The sequence below is a fragment of the Macaca fascicularis genome, chromosome 1, assembly GCF_037993035.2.
Source record: "Macaca fascicularis isolate 582-1 chromosome 1, T2T-MFA8v1.1".
Lineage (NCBI taxonomy): Eukaryota > Metazoa > Chordata > Mammalia > Primates > Cercopithecidae > Macaca > Macaca fascicularis.
In genome coordinates this window covers 198,699,196-198,715,141 of record NC_088375.1, presented here as the reverse complement: position 1 = coordinate 198,715,141, position 15,946 = coordinate 198,699,196, and the positions used below count along the sequence as shown (strand labels likewise).

General features: G+C 49.1%; 1 protein-coding gene across 9 annotated transcripts in view; it reads left to right on the top strand.

Moving 5' to 3' along the window:
* The window catches only part of THRAP3 (thyroid hormone receptor associated protein 3), a 106,576-nt gene that overhangs the window by 8,840 nt on the left and 81,790 nt on the right, over nucleotides 1-15,946 (top strand). For 5 of the 9 annotated variants that reach the window (XM_045374481.2, XM_045374475.2, XM_074011958.1 and 2 more), the window contains exon 1: nucleotides 10,549-10,625. The exons of 2 other annotated variants lie outside the window; for them this stretch is intronic. The gene's annotated coding sequence lies outside the window, so the exon portion shown is untranslated. Of the gene's footprint in view, nucleotides 1-9,893; nucleotides 10,207-10,548; nucleotides 11,223-15,946 lie in introns of those variants that run through there. 2 more of the 9 variants (XM_045374480.2, XM_045374477.2) reach the window with 2 other exon arrangements.

Below are 15,946 nucleotides of genomic sequence, written 5' to 3'. Positions count from 1 at the left end.
TCCTGCCTCAGCCTCCCAAGTAGCTGGGATTACAGGTGTGTGCCACCATGCTCGGCTAATTTTTGTATTTTTGGTAGAGATGGGGTTCACCATGTTGGCCATGCTGGTCTCAAACTCCTGGCCTCAAGTGATCCACCCACCTCGGCCTTCCAAAGTGCTGGGATTACAAGCGTGAGCCACCACACCCAGCAGGGATAACTTTACAAAGGATTATCAGAGTGCTGCTACCAGAGGAAGGAGTGGAAGGTGCTGAACAGGCAGAACAACAGATGCCACTCTGTTTGCTCCTAGGTCAGCAGAGGGATGCCATGTGCAGAAATCACAACGATGCAAGACAGAGTCTGACAAATGCAGTCAGTGTTGGGGTACTCCTAAAAGATGCAGATTCTGAACTGATGAGATAGGCCTTTGATAGGTGGGGCTGCTGGGGAGGAAGGGCATGAGCAGGCATGAGGAAGCAGGAAGTCCAGAGTATGGTCAAGATGAGAACACATGACTGGAATATTGTGTATGAAGAAGCCAAGGCTGGTATGACATGGAGGCCAGATACTAGAGGTTTAGAGCTTGTCCCTCATTCTGATGGCAATGGAGGGCCTTGGAAGGTGATGGTGAAGCTGGCGAGATCATCAGAGTTTATACCTTGCAGGGCCTTGTAGACTACACTAAGGGTTTAGGGTTTGATCCTGAGGGCACTGGAGACAGGGGTTGACAGGATCAGAGTTGTACTTGAGGAACAACCCTCTGACTACCTTTTGTAGGATACCTCTCCGCTTGGATGGAGAGAGGCAGAAAACAAGGAACCTTGGGAGACCTTATCATAGCCAACACTTCATATTCCTTACTTTGGCCCAAGCACTGTTCTAAGACATACTCTGTTCTTTGAGACATGTAAAGGCCTAAAACAGGGTGGTAGAAGACTCAGTAGATGTTCTGGGGGCAGAATACAGTGGATGTTGTGGCTGATGCAATATGGTGGATAAGATAGAAGGAGGAAGCTAAGATTCCTCTGAGATTTTGAAGTTGGGCGATCAGAAAGACAGAAGAACTCCTGACCGGGCGCGGTGGCTCACATCTGTAATCCCAGCACTTTGGGAGGCCGAGGCAGGTGGATCGCCTGAGGTCAGGAGATTGAGCCCAGCGTGGCCAACATAGTGAAACCCCGTCTCTACTAAAAACACAAAAAATTAGCTGGGCGTATGGTGGGCGCCTGTAATCCCAGCTGCTCGGGAGGCTGAGGCAGGAGAATGGCGTGAACCCAGGAGGCGGAGCTTGCAGTGAGCCGAGATCGCGCCACTGCACTCCAGCCTGGGCGATAGAGTGAGATTCTATGTCAAAAAAAACAAAAAAACAAAAAAACCAAAAAATTAGTTGGGCGTGGGGGTGGGCGCCTGTAATCCCAGCTGCTCGGGAGGCTGAGGCAGGAGAATCGCTTGAACCCAGGAGGCGAAGGTTGCAGTGAGCCGAGATCGCACCTTTGCACTCCAGCCTGGGCAACAAGAGCCAAACTCTGTCAGGGAAGGGGAAGGGAGGGCAGGGGAGGGGAGGGGAGGGCAGGGGAGGGGAGGGGAGGTGGGGAGGGGAGGGGAGGCGGGAGGGGAGGCGGGGAGGGGAGGTAGGGAGGGGAGGGGAGGTAGAGAGGGAGAGGAGGTGGGAAGGGGAGGGGAGGTGGGAAGGGGAGGGGAGGCGGGGAGGGGAAGGGAGGGCAGGGCAGGGCAGGGCAGGGCAGGGAAGGGCTCCTAACAGAAACAGGAAAGAGCTAAGGAAAGTCCATACATACACGTACCTACTGCTGTCAATTCCATGCTTAGCCAACTGCTGGATTCTAGGAAGACAAAGAACGAACTAGTTGTTGCCCTTCAGGAGTTGGCTCTCTGTAGGTGGCACAGATGGGCGATTTCAACACATTGTGATGAGTGTGGTAAAACCTGTATAAGCAGCGTGGGCTAGGGAGTTGACTCCTTCTGCCCTTTCTCAGCCAGCTGATCACCAAGACCAGTAGATATGATCTCCTAAACGTCCTCTCTCTTTTGAATCTTCCCACTTTTCTTCATCCCCACTGAGAATACACTAGACCATGCCATTGTCCCATCTCATCTGGAATACTATGATATAACTTCCTTACTGGTCTCCCCACTTTCACTCTAGTTTGCCCTAATCCTTTCTCACATTATACCACAGTAATCCTTTAGAAAAGGAAATGCGAGCCAGGCTCAGTGGCTTATGCCTGTAATCCCAGTACTTTGGGAGGCTGAGGTGGGTGGATCACCTGAGGTCAAGAGTTCAAGAACAGACTGACCAACATGGTGATACTCCATCTCTACTAAAAATACAAAAAAATTAGCCGGGCATGGTGGCACATGTCTGTAACCCCAGCTACTCAGGAGGCTGAGGCAGGAGAATCGCTTGAACCTGGGAGGTGGAGATTGCAATGAGCCAAGATCGCACCATTGCACTCCAGCCTGGGCAACAAGCGCAAAACTCCGTCTCAAAAAAAAAAAAAAAAAAAGTAAAATAAAAATAAAAAAGGAAATGAGAATCACGTCCCTCCCTTGCTTATAAACCGCTCAATGGTTTCCCATTGTTCTCAGAATAAAATCCAATATCCTCAATTTGGACTGTCAGACCCAGTAGGATCTGGCTGCTTAGGACCTGGCCGACCTTATTGTGCTTCTCCTCCTATTACACTCCAGAGTCAATGGCAGGCCTAACAACACTTAGGATGTGCCATGTTCCTTCAGGCCACAGCGCTTTTCCATGTGTTGTTCCTTCTGTCTGGAATGCTCTTCCCCAATTCTTGGCCTGGCTAACTATATTGTTTACGGGTCATTCCCTTAGGGAAGCATCCCTTAAACTTCTAGCCTAGAATGGGACCTCCAGATTCTACACCAAGCCAGCAAGCCTTTTCTGTAAGGGGTGAATCATTCATATTGTAGGCTTTGCAGACCACAGAGTCTCTGTTGCAACCACTCTACTCTGCAGTTAGAGCAGCCATAGACAGTAACAAGAATGCATTTATGGACACTGAACTTTGAATTTCATACACTTTCTGCATGTCACAAAAGGAAAATTTTCTTTCTTTCTTTTTTTTTTTTTGAGACAGAGTTTTGCTCTTGTTGCCCAGGCTGGAGTGCAGTGGCACGATCTTGGCTCACTGCAACCTCCTCCTCCCGGGATTCAAGCAATTCTTCTGTCTCAGCCTCCTGAGTAGCTGGGATTACAGGCATGAACCACCACGCCAGGCCAATTTTTCTTTTCAGTAGAGATGGGGTTTCTCCATGTTGGTCAGACTGGTCACAAACTCCCGACCTCAGGTGATCCACCTGCCTCGGCCTCCCAAAATGCTGGGATTACAGGCATAAACCACCACGCCCAGCCAATAAAATTTTCTTTTTTTTTTTTCCCTAACCATTAAAAAATGTAAAAATAGGCTGGGCATGGTGACTCATACCTGAAATCCTAGCACTTTGGAAGGCCTAAGCAGGAGGACTGCTTTAGCCCAGGAGTTTGAGACCAGCCTGGGCAATACAGTGAGACCCTGTCTCTACAAAAAATTAAAAAGAAAACACTGGCTGGGCGCGGTGGCTCGCGCCTGTAATCCCAACATTTTGAAAGGCTGAGGCGGGTGGATCACCTGAGGTCAAGAGTTCAAGACCAGCCCGGCAGGCCGGGCGCGGTGGCTCAAGCCTGTAATCCCAGCACTTTGGGAGGCCGAGGCGGGTAGATCACGAGGTCAGGAGATCAAGACCATCCTGGCTAACATGGTGAAACCCCGTCTCTACTAAAAATACAAAAAACTAGCCGGGTGTGGTGGCGGGCGCCTGTAGTCCCAGCTACTCGGAGGCTGAGGCGGGAGAATGGCGTGAACCCGGGAGGCGGAGCTTGCAGTGAGCCGAGATCGCGCCACTGCACTCCAGCCTGGGCGACACAGCGAGACTCCGTCTCAAAAAAAAAAAAAAAAAAAAAAAAGACCAGCCCGGCCAACATGGTGAAACCCCCGTCTATACTAAAAATACAAAAATTAGCTGGGTGTGGTGGTGTGTAATCCCAGCTACTCAGGAGACAGAGGCAGGAGAATCTCTTGAACTGGGACGTGGAGGTTGCAGTGAGTGGAGATCACACCACTGCACTCTAGCCTGGGTGAAAAAGCAAGACTCCGTCTCAAAAAAAAAAAGAAAAAAAAAAGCCAGATGCGGTGGCTCACACCTCTAATCCTAGTGCTCTGGAAGGCCGAGGTGGGTGGATCACAAGGTCAGGAGTTTGAAACCAGCCTGGCCAATATGGTGAAACCCCATCTCTACTAAAAATACAAAAATTAGCCAGGCGTGCTGGCGGGCACCTGTAATCTCAGTTACGCAGGAGGCTGAGGCAGGAGAATCGCTTGAACCTGGGAGGCAGAGGCTTCAGTGAGCCGAGATTGCGCCACTGCACTCCAGCCTGGGTGACAAAGCAAGACTCTGTCTCAAAAAAAAAAAAAAAAAATTAGCTGAGCATGGTGGTGCATGCCTGTGGTCCCAGCTACTTTGGGAGCTAAGGTAGGAGGATCGCTTGAGCCCAGGAGGTCAAGGCTGCAGTGAGCTGTGATCACGCCACTGCACTCCAGTCTGGGGGACAGAGCCAGACTCTGTCTCAAAAACAAATAAGTAAATAAAAATGTAAAAATAATCCTAGTTTCTGGCCATATGAAAACAGGAGATGGGCCAGAATTGGCCCATAGGTTTAGTTTGCTGACCTCTGTTCTGTGCTATCAAAGAATATACCATATACTCTTCCTGCATTGCACTCATCCCATTAGTAATTAATTATGCATGCGATAGACTTCTTAATGCTATCTCCCCAGTTGGAGGTAAGCTCTGTGAGGGAAGGGACCACATCTGTTGTGTTTACTCTTTTTTTTCCTGAGTATCATAGTACAGGGCCTGACCCATGGTATGTGCCCACCAAATGAATGAAGTGATACAGTTTTCTCTGCTTTGAAAGGAACTCAAAGCCTCATGGAGAATGCAGACATACAAACAATTAAATACACACCTAACTAGGTAATGCTGTATTGGAAGGAAGAAGAGTTTGGTTTCTGGCAGGGTGAATTTGAGATACCAGTGGGAAATCAGAGTATGGTGGCTCCTATATATCTGGAACTAAGTGAGTTGAATCTAAGATGTAGATAAGGGAATAAGGTGCTTAAAACAGATGTTAAAGTGGCCGGATGCGGTGGCTCACGCCTATAATCCCAGAACTTTGGGAGACCAAGGTGGGCAGATCACAAGGTCAGGAGATTGAGATCATCCTGGCTAACGGTGAAACTCTGTCTCTACTAAAAATACAAAAAATTAGCCGGGCGTGGTGGTGGGTGCCTGTAGTCCCAGCTACTCCGCAGGCTGAGGCAGGAGAATGGTGTGAACCCAGGAGGCAGAGCTTGCAGTGAGCCGAGATGGCGCCATTGCACTCCAGCCTGGGTGACAGAGCGAGATTCGAGACCATCCTGGCTAACATGGTGAAACCTTGTCTCTACTAAAAACACAAAAAATTAGCCGGGCGTGGTGGTGGGCGCCTGTAGTCCCAGCTACTCGGGAGGCTGAGGCAGGAGAATGGCGTGAACCCGGGAGGCAGAGCTTGCAGTGAGCCAAGATTGTGCCACTGCACTCCAGCCTGGGTGACAGAGCGAGATTCCGTCTCAAAAAATAAAAAATAGGCCAGGTGCGGTGGCTCACGCCTGTAATCCCAGCACTTTGGGAGGCTGAGGGCGGATCACTTGGGGTCAGGAGTTTGAGACCATCCTGGCTAACACAGTGAAACCTCGTCTCTACTAAATATACAAAAAATTAACTGGGCGAGGTGTCGGGCGCCTGTAGTCCCAGCTACTTGGGAGGCTGAGGCAGGAAAATGGCAGAACCCGGGTGGCGGAGCTTGCAGTGAGCTGAGATTGCGCCACTGCACTCCAGCCTGGGCGACAGAGCGAGATTCCATCTCAAAAATAAACAAATAAATAAATAAATAAATACAATAAATACAATAAAAAATTAAAAATTAAAAATAAGAGATGTTAAAGCTACCTGAGGATGCCACATCACTCAAGAGGAGAGGTCACTCAGGGAGAGAGGCTGAATGAGGAGAGGAGAGGACAGAGACTGGAACATTGGGGTAAATTTCTGGGCCAGGGAAGGGGCAGAGATTGGTAGAGATGTTAGAACAGATCCAAGATAGATCTTGTTTTACTGTGATTTGTAGATATGGCATTGTTTCTTATAAACTGCGAGTTTGTGGCAACCCGTGTCAAGCAACTCTATTGGCACCATTTTTCCAAAGGCATATGCTCACTTTGTGTCCCTGTCACATTTTGGTAATTCTTGCAATATTTCAAACTTTTTCATTATTATTATACCTGTTATAGTGATCAGTGATATTCCTATCAATTAACATCAGTTATGTTACTATTGTAATTGTTTGGCAGTGCCACATACTGCACCTATGAACTTAGTAAGTGAATTTAATAAGTGTTGTGTGAACTTAGTAAGCGTTGTGTGCGTACTGACTGCTCCACCAACTGGCCATTCCGTTTCTCTCCTTCTCCTCCAGTCTCCCCGTTCCCTGTTGCCTGAGACACAACAATATTGACAATAGGTCAATTAATAACCCTATAAAATCCTACAATGGCCTCTAACTGTTCATGTCTCTCACTTTAAATCAAAAGCTAGAAATGATTAAGCTTAGTGAGGAAGGGATGTCAAAAGCCTAGACAGGCAGAAAGCTAGGCCTCTTGTGTCAATTAGCCAACTTGCAAATGCAAAGAAAAAGTTCTTGAAGGAAATTAGGACAGGCACAGTGGCTCACACCTGTAATCCCAGCACTTTGGGAGGCCGAAGTGGGTGGATCACTTCAGGTCAGGAGTTCGAGACCAGCCTGGCTAACATGGTGAAACCCTGTCTCTACTAAAAAAAAAATACAAAAATTAGCCAGGTGTGGTGGCAGGCGCCTGCAGTCCCAGCTACTTGGGAGGCTGAGGCAGGAGAATCGCTTGAAATCAGGAGGCAGAGCCTGCAGTGAGCAGATACTGCGTCATTGCACTCCAACCTGGGCAACACAGCAAAACTCTGTCTCAAAAAAAAAAAAAAAAAAAAAAAAAAAGGCCTGTATGGTGGCTCACGCCTGTAATCCCAGCACTTTGGGAGCTGAGGTGGGCAGATCACGAGATCAGGAGATTGAGACTATCCTGGCTAACATGGTGAAACCGCGTCTCTACTAAAAAATACAAAAAAAAAAAAAAAAAAAAATTAGCGGGGCGTGCTGGTGGGCGCCTGTAGTCCCAGCTACTCCGGAGGCTGAGGCAGGAGAATGGCATGAACCCAGGAGGCGGAGCTTGCAGTGAGCCCAGATTGTGCCACTGCACTCCAGCCTGGGCGACAGAGCCAGACTCCGTCTCAAAAACAGAAAAAGAAAATGCCAGGCATGGTGGCTCACGCCTGTAATCCCAGCACTTTGGGAGGCCGAGGCGGGTGGATCACGAGGTCAGGAGATCGAGACCATCCTGGCTAACACGGTGAAACCCCGTCTCTACTAAAAATGCAAAAAAAATTAGCTGGGCTTGGGGGCACACGCCTGTAATCCCAGCTACTCGGGAGGCTGAGGCAGGAGAATGGCGTGAACCCGGGAGGCAGAGGTTGCAGTGAGCTGAGATCTCTCCACTGCACTCCAGTCTGGGAGACAGAGCGGGACTCCATCTCAAAGAAACAAAAACAAAAACAAAAACAAAAAAAAGAAATTAAAAGGGCAACTCCAGCCCGGGCGTGGTAGCTCACGCCTGTAATCCCAGCATTTTGGGAGGCAGGGGCAGGTGGATCATGAGGTCAGGAGTTTGAGACCAGCGTGGTCAAGATGGTGAAACTCTGTCTCTACTAAAAATACTAAAATTAGCCAAGCACAGTGGCGGGCGCCTGTAATCCCAGCTACTTGGAAGGCTGAAGCAGGAGAACTGCTTGAACTTGGGAGGCGGAGGTGGCAGTGAGCTGAAATCGCGCCACTGCACTCTAGCCTGGGCAACAGAGCAAGGCTCTGTCTCAAAAAAAAAAAAAAAGAAAAAGAAAGAAAGAAAAAGTGCAACTCCAGGAAATAAATGATTCATAAGAAGGCAAAACCGCCTTATTGCTGATATGGAGAAAGTTTTTTGTGGCCTAGAAAGAGGATCAGATCAGTCACAGCATTCTCCTAAGCGGTGATCCACCGTTCCTAGCATATGCCTGTATTTCTTTTCTTTTTTTTTTTTTGAGATGGAGTCTTGCTTTGTCGCCCAGGCTGGAGTGCTGTGGCGCGATCTCCACTCACTGCAAGCTCCGCTTCCCGGGTTCACACCATTCTCCTGCTTCAGCCTCCCGTGTAGCTGGGACTACAGCCGCCCGCCACCACGCCCGGCTTATTTTTTAAAATGTATTTTTAGTAGAGACGGGGTTTCACCGTGTTAGCCAGGATGGTCTCGATCTCCTGACCTCGTGATCTGCCTGTCTCGGCCTCCCAAAGTGCTGGGATTACAGGCGTGAGCCACCGCGCCTGGCCTTGCCTGTATTTCTTAAAAGGGGAGCAAAGTAGGTATTTTGGTATCCATCTAGTTTACTACCATGTTCCCAGTATTTTACACTGGGCATGGTATTACAGTAGATACCCAGAAAGTCTTTTAATTTAAAATTAAATTGGCCGGGCGCGGTGGCTCACGCCTGTAATCCCAGCACTTTGGGAGGCCGAGGCGGGCGGATCACAAGGTCAGGAGATCAAGACCACGGTGAAACCCCGTTTCTACTAAAAATACAAAAAATTAGCCGGGCGCGGTGGCGGGCGCCTGTAGTCCCAGCTACTCAGGAGGCTGAGTCAGGAGAATGGCGTGAACCCGGGAGGCGGAGCTTGCAGTGAGCCGAGATTGCGCCACTGCACTCCAGCCTGGGCGACAGAGCGAGACTCTGTCTCAAAAAAAAAAAAAAAAAAAAAAAAAAATTAAATTAAATTGACTCAGCCCCGTGGCTCCAGCCTGAAATCCCAGCACTTTGGGAGGCCGAGGCAGGTGGATCACTTGAGGTCAGGAGTCGGAGATCAGCTTGGCCAACATGGCGAAACCCCGTTTCCACAAAAAGTACAACAATTAGCCGGGTGGTCGCATATGGCCCTAAAATCAGCTACTCATGAGGCTGAGGCAGGAGAATCGCTTGAACCTGGGAGGCAGAGGTTGCAGTGAGCCGAGATCGCACCACTGCGCTCAACCCGGGGCCACATAGGGGGAATCTCAAAAAAACAAAAAACAAAAAACAATTAAATTAGAACGTTTTAAGAAGCACTACTCAGTACGTGGACCACAGGAAGTGCTCAAAGGAGAAAGAGTAAGCCGTGTGGAAAGAATGCTGCCGAAACCACTGAGGGCAAGGGCTGATGTGCTGTGGTCTGCGACTTGAGTTGAGCCTTGCAGCTTTTCTCTTAGGAAGAGCATTGGATTTCTTTATTCATTGATGTGTACTTTGTCTACTTTTCTCTGGAGGTGCAGAAATCCATCAAAACTGATCTCGGCTCTCAGAGAGCTCACAGTCTGGTCGGGGAAGGCCCTGATACTTATAGAGTAAGAGGCAAACTTACAGTGGGAACACAAGCACAGGGAGGAGCTAGTCAACTTTGAAAGCATCACAGGTGACATATGAGATGGGTCTTAAATGTTCAAAGGCACTAGCGCAGAAATTCCGGAGGAAACCAGCCTGTGCAAAACTGATAAACGCTGGGATTCTCAAACTTGTAGGTGGGTAAGAATCACCCGACAGGTTGGTTTAAAATGTAGATTGCAGGGATACACTCCCCAGTAAACTTCGGGTTCAATACCCAAGTAGCATCCATTTTAACAAGCTTCCCAGGAGGCTAGTCAGAAAATCATATTTACAGAAGGAGGGCTGGGGAGCGGCGGCTTCTGGGTCTCCGAATGAGGGCACACAATGAAAATTTAAAAAAACGAAACCAAACCAACCCCTCCATTTGCGTTGCGCCTTCAGGGTGCTTGAGGCTTTCCTGTGCCTTACTTTGTCGGAGCCTCGCAAATGCTGTGGGGTGGAAATTAGGAGTCTCATTTCAAAGGGGAGGAAACAGGTTTAGAGAGGAGGGATGAATTTGCTCAAGGTCACAAAGCGGAAGGGGGTACAGCAGAGACCGAAAATCGGCAGACTCCCAACTCGGAAGCTTTTCGACCAGGTAAGCTGGCCCGGAGTAGGTGGGGCTCAGACTCTCCCTGCAGGCCGGTTCCAAAATGGTGGGGGCAGTGGCGTCAGCAACGCCCCCGCCCCTTCCGTTCACCGCCCTCCTCCATCTCCGGGCCACCCAGGCGGGGGGAGGGGAATGGACCCGAGCAATCCACGTGACTGCCGACAACCGAGCGCGTGACGCAAAGCGGCGGGCCCAACGCTCGCCTTGTCTTTTGGGAAAGGTAGTTCCGGTGGCAGCCAAGTCGGCCAGGAGAGGCGGGCGTAGGACTACATTTCCCAGGACGCAGCGGGTCTACGCCGTCGCCGTCGTCGGAGAGCGGAGACGCTGGGCGCGCTGTGGGGCGGGGGCGAGGTTCGGGCTGGTTGTGCCGTTGCGAGCTGCAGCTGCGATCGCTGTGGTAGGCCCAGGTGAGTGAGCGCCTCTGATGGAAGTTAGGGCAGCTTAACCGGCTCCAGTGGTTTCATCTCTTATCTTTTTTCCCCAGCTGGGTCAAGGGCTCGGGGAAGGCCTGGCGCGGAGTCGCTCCCCCGCGCTTACACCCTGGCCTCTTCTGAGCGGGCTCCACTCTCTCCGGCTCCTCCCCCTCCCCGCCCTTCAGGGCTTCCCCTGGCCCTGGCCTAGCTCCCGAGGCTCTGGGTCGCCTTCTCTCCAGAGCAGCTCTTAGCGCCACTTTTTCTTGCAGTCGGCCTGGGGGCGGCCACTCCCTACTCTTTGCCTTTTGGTCGTATGAACCCCATTATTTGGATTTATTTTCCCGGAACTCCTGTGTGCCCTTCCCCCCATCCAGTCCCCATTGGCCTGGTTCTGTCTTCTCCTAGGGCGCATGTGGCTGCCCCTCAGTAAATGTTAGTATCGCTTCCGTTCTTTCCAGCCTGGTGGCCAAAAAAGGGATAGTCCAAATTTGTCTCCTACGGGAATATTAGAGTTCTCACTTTTTTTCTTGGGCTGGAGCTGAGGCCGGCTTGCGTTCCAGTGGCAGTCGGCGTGAGTTCTGCTTATATGAGGTGACTTATTTTGCTTCTCTTAGCGCCTAAGAAACTTATCAACTTTTGTCTTTGACTTTCCAAATCTTAGGGGTGGAGCATGGCAGCAGAAGCTGGGGAGCAGCAGTGGTGCACAGAAGTTGGAAGCCATCAGTGGCAGTACAGGGTTTATGGGGAATTTGTTAATTGGATTGAAGGGAAAGCCTTTGAGAGTGTAGAAGGACCTGGCAGGAGAGAGGCAGTGAAGCTTCTGTGGGGAGCATAACGGAAGTGTTCTGAACTAGTCAGCCTGGGTTCAAATCTTGGCCCTGCTATCTTTTGATCTGAGGTCAAGAGTCTTCATTTCCAGGTGCCTCAGTTTTCTTATCACTAAAACAGCAGGGAGTAGCAGTGACCCCTTTACAGGGTTATTGTGGAAACTAAATGAGACAAAATAAAAGTCACTTAGCCACTGTTACAACTATCATCATTTATATGTTTTCTTTTAGAGTGTGCGCCCAGAGAGGTAAGGCATATATCACACCATTGTTTTTCTTGTCTTTCAGATGACCCTGACTTTTTTCGTTTGTGGAAGTACTGATGTAGTCTGTCCTGTTATTCTAGACAGCCTGACGTGTGTATTAGGATTTAGAAGCTTGTTAAATAGCCAAAACCGGTGGCTGCCATGAACAACTTGTGGAGCAAATCGGGCTCAGTTTGTTCTTTGCCGGGACATGTATTTTGTGAACTAGTGTTCATACGTAAATGATAAGTTTTACTGCCACCATTTGGGCTTAATTGCATTTTGTAAGAGAGTTGTATTGAGGTTTCTTTAATAAGTGATTTGATTAAAAAGCTCTATATCCAGTGTAATTCCATCTCTTTGTTTTTTAAACCTTTTAGCACCAGAGAAAGCTCTCCAGTTTTGGAGGTTGATGTTTTTAGTTTTGTAGCCTAGGTACAGTTCAGTTTTAGCAGTGGTGGTGGTAGTAGTAGTACCACCTTAGTGTATTTATGTAATACCAAGTATGTAGGTACTTTTGAATTTGGTTTAGCCTGTAAAATATGGATTACAAAAAGTGTGATCTGTTTTGTTCCGAGGAATTGGAGGGAGGAAGCTTGGAATATTTCTGAGATGAACACAGAGATGGGGAATGATGATTACTGGGAGGGCACACAGACCTACGATTTATTATTATTATTATTTTTTGAGACAAAGTCTCGCTCTGTCACCCAGCCTGGAGTGCAGTGGCACAATCTCTGCTCACTGCAACCTCTGCCTCCTGGGTTCAAGCGATTCTCCTGCTTCTGCCTCCTGAGTAGCTGGGATTACAGGTGTGTGTCACCACGCCTGGCTCATTTTTTTATTTTTAGTAGAGATGGGGTTTCACCATGTTGACCAGGCTAGTCTTGAACTCCTGACCTCAGGGGATCACCCGCCTCGGCCTCCCTAAGTGTTGGGATTACAGGCATGAGCCACCGTGCCCGGCCACGATTTATTATTTTTAGAATGGATAGTCCTAACCACTAAGCATTTCAGGGCGCCACCCTGTTTCTGTAGGGCATAGTGACATCCTAAATGGAAGGAAGTTTGGTTAATGCTATTCTCTCAAATGCAGGGTTTTGGTGGATTTTTTTCACACATATTCTATAAACATCTAAGATCTGTTCACTATTTGACTCTGATTGGGTAATTTATTCAACAAATAGTACTTGAGAGCCTATCATTTACCAGCTCCTGTTGTCGGCCTGTGAATATATTGGGGTACAATGACAGATGAGGTCTTGTCTTTTGGAAACTTAACACAATTGTTGGGGGCGGGGGACACAAAAGGTAAGCAAATAAATTACAAATTGAGAAAAGTAACAGAGGTGTCCAGTTCAGGACTCAGACACTGAAAAGGGGGAATGAATTTCTTTTTTTTTTTTTGAGACGGAGTCTCGCTCTGTCGTCCAGGCTGGAGTGCAGTGGCTGGATCTCAGCTCACTACAAGCTCCGCCTCCCGGGTTCACACCATTCTCCTGCCTCAGCCTCCCGAGTAGCTGGGACTATAGGCACCTGCCACCTTGCCCGGCTAGTTTTTTGTATTTCTTAGTAGAGACGGGGTTTCACCGTGTTAGCCAGGATGGTCTCGATCTCCTGACCTTGTGATCCACCCGTCTCGGCCTCCCAAAGTGCTAGGATTACAGGCTTGAGCCACTGCGCCCGGCCCCTGAAGTTCTTTTTGGGAAGAGTGAGGAACCAATTTTGTAGAATGTCAAGGAGAGGGTATCCAGGTAGAGGAAACAGTAAGTGCCCAAACTGGAAGATGGGAAGAATTTAGTGTGCTTTCAGAACTGAAAGGAGGCCACTTGTGTTTGACACTTTGGAGAGTGATTACAGATGAGTTGGAGAGGTAAGGTTATTAGGGAAGCCATTGAAGCCTTCTGATGGTAGGAAGGATTGCCATCTCTTTCTTTCTCTAATATGGGTAGACACATAAATTATTTACACCTTTTTTTTTTTTTTTTTTTTTTGAGATAGAGTTTCGCTCTTGTTGCCCGGGCTGGCGTGCCATGGCGCGATCTCAGCTCACTGCAAGTTCCTCCTCCCGGTTCAAGCAATTCTCCTGCCTCAGCCTCCCAAGTAACTGGGATTACAGGCATGTGCCACCACGCCTGGCTAATTTTGTATTTTTAGTAGAGACGGGGTTTCTCCATGTTGGTCAGGCTGGTCTCATACTCCTGCCCTTAGGTGATCCCCCTGCCTTGGCCTCCTGAAAGTGCTGAGATTACAGGCATGAGCCACTGCGTGCAGCCTACAACACGTTCAGTAGTACAGATGAAGGAGGGAGGAAGGAAGGGGTTTAAGGGGTGATTTATGTTTTAAAATCATTTCAAGGAAGTATGGAAAATGGATTGTGAGGTACGTTAGTTAAGAGACTGAAGATGGTAGTTACCTGACAGAGCAAGAAGATAGAGATGGAAGAGTAAGAAGCAGCAGAGATTGGAGAGTTAAGTAGGTTTAATAGTCTCTGTAGGCTGCACAGTGAGCCATGATCGTGCCACTGCATGCCAGCCTGGGCAACAGAGTGATACCTGGATTCAAAACAAGTACACTTATTCTCCATGGTAGGACATTGTGTTTCTTTTTTTTTTTTTTTTTTTTTTTGAGATGGGAGTCTCGCTCTGTTGCCCAGGCTGGAGTGTGGTGGTGGAATCTTGGCTCACTGCGACCTCCACCTCCTGGGTTCAAGCGATTCTCCTGCCTTAGCCTCCCGAGTAGCTGGGATTACAGGCACCTGCCGCCACACCTGGCCTCTTTTTTTTTTTTCTTCTGGAGGCAGTCTTGCTCTATTGCCCAGGCTGGAATGCAGTGGCACTGTCTTGGCTCACTGCAACCCCTGCCTCCTGGTTTTAAGCAATTCTCCCTGCCTTAGCCTTCTGAGTAGCTGGGATTACAGGCGCCTGCCACCGTGCCTGGCTAATTTTTGTATTTTTTGTTTTTTTTCTTGAGACGGAGTTTCTCTCTTGTCACCCAGGCCGGACAGTGCAGTGGCATGGTCTCGGCTCACTGCAACCTCTGCCTCCAGGGTTCAAGTGATTCTCCAGTCTTAGTGTCCCGAATAGCTGGAATTACAGGCGTCCACCACCATGTCCAGCTAATTTTTGTATTTTTAGTGGAGACGGGGTTTTGCCATGTTGGCCAGGCTGGTCTTGAACTCCTGACCTCAGGTGATCCGCCCGGCTCGGCCTAGTGCTGGGATTACAGGCGTGAGCCACCGCGCCTAGCCTGCGGCAGGACATTGCATTCTTTTTTTTTTTTTGAGACAGTCTTGCTCTGTTGCCCAGGCTGGAGTGCAGTGGCGTGGTCTCGGCTCTCTGCAACCTCCGCCCCTCCAGGTTTTAAGCAGTTCTCTGCCTCAGCCTCCAGAGTAGCTGGGATTACAGGCGCCTGCCACCACACCCAGCTAATTTTTTTGTATTTTTAGTAGAGACGGGGTTTCACCATTTTGGCCAGGCTGGTCTTGAACGCCTGACCTCGTGATCCACCTGCCTTGGCCTCCCAAAGTGCTGGGATTACAGGCGTGAGCCACCGTGCCCGGCGACATTGCATTCTTAATCTATGGCCTATGGACTCCAGGGAGCCCGAGAACTCTGTAAAATGTTTTTGAGTAGGGATGCATTTTCTCAAGGAAAATGTGTTCTACCATATTCATTAGAGTTTCAAAAAAGTTAAGAACTACTGTTCTAGACCCTATAATGCAGCTTTATAATCCATAAAAATGTAGGCTGGGCATGGTGGCTCATGCTTATAATCCCAGCACTTTGGGAGGGTAAGGTGGGAGGATCCCTTGAGCCCAGGAGTTCAAGGTATCAGAGAGCTATGATTGCACCACTGCACTCCAGCCTGGGCAATAGAGCCAGACCCTGTCGCTAAGGAAAAAGAAAGGTAATTGCTCAAGGCTTCCCAAGGCAGTAAGAGGCCACAGGTACCCTTTCTAAAAGATTGACTTTATTAATTTTTCTTTTTTTTTTTTTTTTTTTTTGAGACGGAGTCTCGCTGTGTCGCCCGGGCTGGAGTGCAGTGGCTGGATCTCAGCTCACTGCAAGCTCCGCCTCCAGGGTTTACGCCATTCTCCTGCCTCATCCTCCCGAGTAGCTGGGACTACAGGCGCCCGCCATCTCGCCCGGCTAGTTTTTTGTATTTTTTAGTAGAGACGGGGTTTCACCGTGTTAGCCAGGATGGTCTCGAACTCCTGACCTCGTGATCCACCCGTCTCGGC